Consider the following 7,423-nt stretch of genomic DNA (forward strand, 5'->3'; position numbering starts at 1 on the left):
ATCAACAAACCAAATATCTGCCAGTCACCTTGTGGCAGATCATGGAAGATTATCTTAAAAGCTAAATTAGTAATTAGAAAGTTGCTTAGTAAACATGGCATCAAAGCAAAGGGAGGTAAGATGGTTTTGAAAGATATATTATCCAAATTATTATAAAAATGTAATTGACAATGGTCAAATCTGGATAGTTCTGCAGTCAAATGCTCTACCCCTGAGCTATACCCCCTGCAAATCTGGATAGTTCTGTAAAAACACTGCAGGTTTCTGATTCTTCAGGCTACACCTATTTTGTGCCACATGTTATTTATCCCACTTTTGTTCATATAGTCTTTCTCCACATAGTATAAAATACAACCAATGACAATACGATAATACAACTTATTAAATTACTACCACATTGAGAGTTTCTATCTCTGGCCATCTTAGTGTTTTGGGGTTTCCTCTCTCTTTAGCCATGCAAATTCCTTGGTTTTCTTTCAATATTGTATAATGAAAGCACAATGTCAAGATTTTACTGGCTTAATTCTCAGAAAGCTACTTTATTTTCAAGTTTTAAGGGTTCTTTTTTTATTGTCCCTAAGCACTGCTGACAGTGAAGAGGTAGCAAATTGACAGAGGTACAAATTAAAATTCAAGTAACTATTGGGCTATTGTTCATTGGGCTATTACTATTTCTGGAACATGTATCGTTTGCTAAATATCAACTAGTACTTGTGTATGGAGTAACTAGTTACTAGTACACTATGTTTCCTTTCTATTTCTTATCGCCCCCAGCACTAAGTATAATGATATACACATAAGTACTTAAAAGTTACATGTTAACTGAATATAAGGATTTTTTACTGCATGTAGTTTAAACTACAGTTTATAAAAAACGATGAAGTACTTTAACTTTTTAACTTTCAAGTTCAGATAAAGAGAAAAATTGGGTTTAAAAACTAGGAGAGAGGTATCAAAATAGTTTTTCAAAAATGATCTTCATCTGAGTTTAAAAGGTTATATGGTATTGTACCACAATAAGAGAAATGAACATTAAAACTTTAGTCTTGTAAATAATCTAACAATACACTGGTTAAGGGGAGCTGGCTTGTAAATCCTGAGTCATTCCAGATACTGAAATTCTATAACTGCTTACATTCCAGTCCTAAAAAGGGAGGTATGCCATTTGGTTTGGAAGGCAAATTTTAACTATCTGCTGTTTATTTCATTAAAAACAAAAACAGAACATTTTTTTTCAGTTTAAAACTTTGGAGAAAAGTTAAGCCCACATGACAATAAACATCTCAAATGTCAAGGAGAAATTATGGTTTAAATATGTTTTGGATTAGAAGAAGCAATTCTGAGACAGCATTATACATGGAACATAGGTTATTTTATTTCTTGAAAGTCATATATATGCACACATGCATATATACATACACTCATGTTTTACCACAGTCTGCTCTTGACCTGCCTTAGCATTCCTCTAGGACACAGATTAATATATATATACACACAAGACACACACACAAGATACACACACATACACACACATGCACATGCACACAAATATGGACGGGGAAGAGTTCTAAAATAATAAATGTAAGCCACCAGTCTCTATTGCTAATTCCACCTCAACAGTCAACAACCACTTGGGAAGATTATTCAGCATCTAAGAATAGAAGTAATAGTGTAATAAAAAGTTAGAGAAGGGGAATATAGAAATAATCTAATCTAATTACATCAGTTTTTTTCAGGTGGAAACATAAGGCCCAGAAAGGTTATATAACATGATCAAGGAATTCAAGTTTTTAATGTGCAAGTTAAATACGCCAGTGCTGAAGAAACATTAGTAACTGCAGAAAAGTTTCCAAATCAAGACATACTTATGGCCTAGTAAATAAATTATCTGACTCTTATGTTTAGGGGATTCTCCATAGTGATTACTGAGTCCAGCTTGGGAATAAGCAACACAGAAACTGTAAAACTACAAGCAAGATATGGTAGCTCTCAAATGCCATGGAGCAAGCACCTTCACAGTGATTTCCTGTAGGGCAGTAGCCCGCAAGCTTTTGGGTCTCAGAGCTCTTTTATACTCTTAAGAATAACTGAAGACACCAAAGGACTTTTGTTTATATGGATTTTGTATCTATTAGTATTTCCTATAATAGAAAATAAAACTGAGAAATCTTGAACATTAGTTCATTAAAAATAATAGTAATAAGCTCATTTCATGTTAAATAGCATCTTTTTGGAAAACTAAATATTTTCTTTTTTTAAGTTTTTATTTAAATTCCAGTTAGTTAATGTAGTATTAGTGTCAGGTACACAATAGAGTGATTCATCGCTTCAATATATCAGCTGGTGCTGATCACAAGTGCCCTCCTTAATCCCCATCCTATTTCACCCATACCTCCACCCACCTCTCCTCTGGTAACCATCAGTTTGTTCTCTATACTTAAGAGTCTGTTTCTTGGTTTGCTTCTCTCCTTACCCCCCCACCTTTGCTTGCTTGTCTTGTTTCTTAAATTCCACATATGAGTGAAATTATATGGTATTTGTCTTTCTCTAACTGACTTTTCACTTAGCATTATATCTCTAACTCCATCCATGTCATTGCAAACAGCAAATTTCATTCTTTTTTTATAGCTTAGTAATATTCCATTGTGTATGTATGTGCATATACCACATCTTGTTTTTTTCTTAGAAAAAGATAACGATTTTCAAGAGAAGTTTTGAGAAGAGTAACATTGTTTCACATTTTAAAAATCTCTTTAACATCTGCCTTAGTAGAAGACAGCATGATTCCAATATTTACTTCTGAATTTGTTGTTGTGATACATTTTTTAAGATTATATTTGCATATTGATGTATATGAAGAAAAGCTGGTATCACACATATAATTGGAAAAAATGAGTATTTGAATCGCCTTGTCATATAATTGCGAATATTCTTTGATACTACACCAAAACTTGACAACTTGTAACTTCTTAATGGTAGGTTGCAATGTGGAATCTAAAACCACATTTTTAAAATCCATGTATTATTTTTAAAAATACAATGTACTGATCATTTGAAAAATACTGGTTCAGTGAATTACACAGATCTTCTAAATGTTGACATGATTCTTCATATGATATCAAAAAATCACATTTGTTAATATCACCACTGACTTATTAGGCAGTCTTTAAGTATTGAAAAACTGTCAAGATCATGGTGATAGAAGCAGTTTCTCCAAAATTTTCTTTGATACTCAAATTTTATTATTGCCCACAGTATTATTAACTAAATCACTATGTTGTACATTACAATCCCATGAGGTACTCATTTTATAACTGGAAATTTATAACTTTAGCCAAGACTTTTAATACTTTGCTTATATTCTCCTGGAGCAGATTAATTCTAATGCAGTTCTATAGGCTGGTGACCCCAGAGGGCGGAAATAGCCTGGGTCTCTGAAATACTATGTGGAGGAGAGGTACTCATTGACCACTAACTAATATAAAAACTCAACAAGATACCTTTAAAGGTAGGCTAGGGCCCTAGAAAAATATAAAAGAGCTTCAAAGTTCAAATAAACACATAGATTTCCTAATAGTCACAATCTAAGTAGAAATTTACAGAAAAAAACTACTTTGTAAAAAACAAACAAACCAACAAAAAACAACCCCAAACCCTCTTTAAGCATTTCTTGACTTTTTGAAATGGTACAATCACCCTTTTAGTTCCCCTGCCAAAAACATTGGTGCATAGCAGACCTGTGCTTTCCCAGTGGAGGCTCAGTTACTTTTAGAGGATTAGAAATTCCAACCCTTTGCTCTCATTGTACTTCTGGACTACTTTGGCCCCAGAATGTGGGTTTCCAATTCCCCAAACCACTGCTATTTCTAGAGGAATCCATATACAAAATTTGGAAATAAGTGAATTTTCCCCCTACTCTGCTTTTTCTGACCCTTCTACTAACATCTCTCCCTCTTTCCTTCTCATGTATTAAAATCTGATCCCAGGAAAGGATCTAAAAACTCATTCACATTAGTCATGAATGAAGGATTAAGGCTATGGCCCACTCTTTATAAGTTACAACTCTTATCCTATGATGACAATTTTAAGCCTTAATGTACTTACAAGCTTGTAAAATTAAGTGACTAAGAGGAAGCATGTGAGTAGGCTATGAGTTCAGACTCTAAGGCCAGAATTTTCTGGGTATGAATTCATATTCCACTACTTATCAGGTATGTGACCTTGGGTAAGTTATTACTTAACTTCTTATGCTTCAGTTTTCTTACTTTATAAGGGATAATAAAAGTGAACTGCTACATAAGAATATTACTAATAAGGCTCTAAAAAGATAACACATGTTATGAAGTACATACTTCAAATTAAAGACTTACACAAGTTTAAGTTAAATTATTAAATTTTAATTGAGAAATATATGAAAGGAAACACTCATTAAACCCCTAATCTGCCCTCCCAGACTTAGAAGATCTCATCCAGAAACAGAAAAATCCAGTCATGGTTTAGAATCAAATATAAAAAGTATTTTTCAAATATTTAGGGGTAAATAAAATATATGATACATTTTATCAAGATTTCCTATTATTAAAATCAAGTGTTTTTGAATCAAATACAACATTTATGTTTATTTCAAATGAAAATGATCATTAGAAATACAGTATAAAAGCTCTTTCAAGCATTATAATTTGCCACCTAGAATCTTCATATTAGATTGCAATAAATGGATACTGAAATAATAACTTCTGAAAAACCAAGGATTATCATGAAGCAACATTTAAATAAGGGATGTTCGGAATAAACATTATTGAAATAAAAGCTCAATAAACAGTATTTCCTAGGAGAAGAGAAAAAACTTTCTTGACTGTCTTTAGAGTAATTTGACTATGTTTTCTTGATGGTCAAAATATTGGTCAAAAAAATTGGCTAATACCTATTGATTATTTTAAATTATTGAATGTTGATTATTGTTAAATTTTGAGATGTAAAATGGTTTCATGTATTTTGTTTATGTAAAGAACATAAAAACAATATTACATATTATAGACAGAATGGATGCCCACAAATTTCAGTATAGTCATTACCTTTGGAGAGGGGGAGACAGATTTACAAATGGTACCAAAAAAACCTGTAAATAAAAGGCTTGTAAGGCAAATATGGAAAAATACAAATATTTGTTATATGTGGGAAATGTTCTTTACTGTTCTGCATGCTTGCATAAAAAATAATACTAAAAATACATCTACAAGGAGACTTTTACATAGGTGGTGGGATAAACACAGCTACTTAAGTCTATGTCCCAGCCCTCAGTTAAATAACTATGAAACATAAATAGGAAAATCTGCATCAGCACCAGAACACAGTTTTATAAACTGGTATTATATCTAAAGCCTATGAAATAAAACCAAATTTGTAAAAGTCTTTGATAATTCTTTATCACATGAAGGGAAAGTACACAGGAGGAGGTCTTGAGAGATCCACATCCCCACTGGCAGAAGCTTAAGATGTTTACCAAAGAAAACATTCAGATGACTTATAAACACATGAAAAGATGCTCAACATCATTTATCATCAGGGAAATAAAAATCCAAACCATGATGAGATACCACCTCACATCTGTTGGAATGGCTAAAATTAACAACACAAAAAACAACAGGTGTTGGTGAGGATGAGGATACTGTTAGTGGGAATGCAAACTGGTGCAGCCACTCTGGAGAACCTCAAAAGGTTAAATACAGAACTACCCTATGATCCAGCAGTTACATTACTAGGTATTTATCCAAAGAATACAAAAATATAAATTTGAAGGTTTGAAGGGGTACATGCACCCTGATGTTTATAGCAGCATTATCAACAATAGCCAAACTATGGAGAGAGCCCAAATGTCTGTCAACTGATGAATGGATAAAGAAGATGTGGAATATATATATGGCCTATATATATATGTGTGTGTGTGTATATATATATATGTGTGTGTGTATATATATATATATATAATGGAATATTACTCAGCCATCAAAAAGAAGGAAATCTTGCCATTTGCAACGATGTGGATGAAGGTAGAGTGTATTATGCTAAGTAAAATAAGTCAGTTAGAGAAAGACAAATACCATATGATCTCACTTATATGTAGAATTTAAGAAAGAAAATGGATTACATATGGGAAGGGGGAAAAAAGAAAGGAGAGAGGAAAACAAACCATAAGAGACTCTTAATGATAGAGAACAATCTGAAGATTGATGGAGGGAGGTGGGTGGGGGATGGCTAGATGGGTGATAGGTATTAAAGAGGGCACTTGTTGTGATGAGCACTGGGTGTTTTATGTAAATAATGAATCACTGAATTCTAGTCCAGAAATCAATATTGCTCTATATGTTAACTAAAATTTAAATAAATTTAAAAATGGGGAAATAAAGAAAAGCACAAGTTGCACTGAAATGAGACGTTCAGTTGGGAAACCAATGGGAAGCTTTACTTAATATTTCTACTTTATGTTTGAATTCCATTCACTTACATGCTATGATGACTAACTAGTACCATCAGCCAAAAAGTTGCAACTACCTGAACACAAATTGCATCCACTAGAGGCTCCCTCTTATAAGGCTCAGCTCCCCTCCAATTTCTACCTGCTCTTGGTCATTCTCTGGTACCTCCAAAGGGTTGTGTTTTTAAAAAATATTTTCAAGAATTTATAACTTTTATAACAAATGTTGGAGAGGTTGTGGAGAAAGGGAAACCCTCTTACACTGTTGGTGGGAATGAGAGTTGGTACAGCCACTTTGGAAAACAGTGTGGAGGTGCCTCAAAAAATTAGAAATAGAGCTACCTATGACCCAGCAATTGCACCTCTGGGTATTTACCCCAACGACACAGATGTAGTGAAAAGAAAGGCCATATGCACCCCAATGTTCATAGCAGCAATGTCCCCAATAGCCAAACTGGAAAGAGCCAAGATGACCTTCAACAGACAAATGGATAAAGAAAAGGTGGTCCATATATACAATGGACTATTACTCAGCCATCAGAAAGGATGAATACCCAACTTTTACATCAACATGGATGGGACTGGAGGAGATTATGCTCAGTGAAATAAGTCAAGCAGAGAAAGTCAATTATCATATGGTTTCACTTATTTGTGGAACATAAGGAATAGCATGGAGGACATTAGGAGAAGGAAGGGAAAAATGAAGGGGAGGAAATTGGAGGGAGAGATGAACCATGAGAGACTATGGACTCTGAGAAACAAACTGAGGGTTTTAGAGGGGAGGGGGTGAAGGGATGGGTTAACCTGGTGATGGGTATTAAAGAGGGCACATACTGCATGGAGCACTGGGTGTTATACACAAACAATGAATCATGGATCACTACATCAAAAACTAATGACTGTTGAATCACAGACCTGTACCTCTGAAACAAATAATACATTATATGT

This window comes from Leptonychotes weddellii, chromosome 9 (genome assembly GCF_054177405.1).
Source record: "Leptonychotes weddellii isolate Sample4059 chromosome 9, ASM5417740v2, whole genome shotgun sequence".
NCBI classification, from domain to species: Eukaryota; Metazoa; Chordata; class Mammalia; order Carnivora; family Phocidae; genus Leptonychotes; species Leptonychotes weddellii.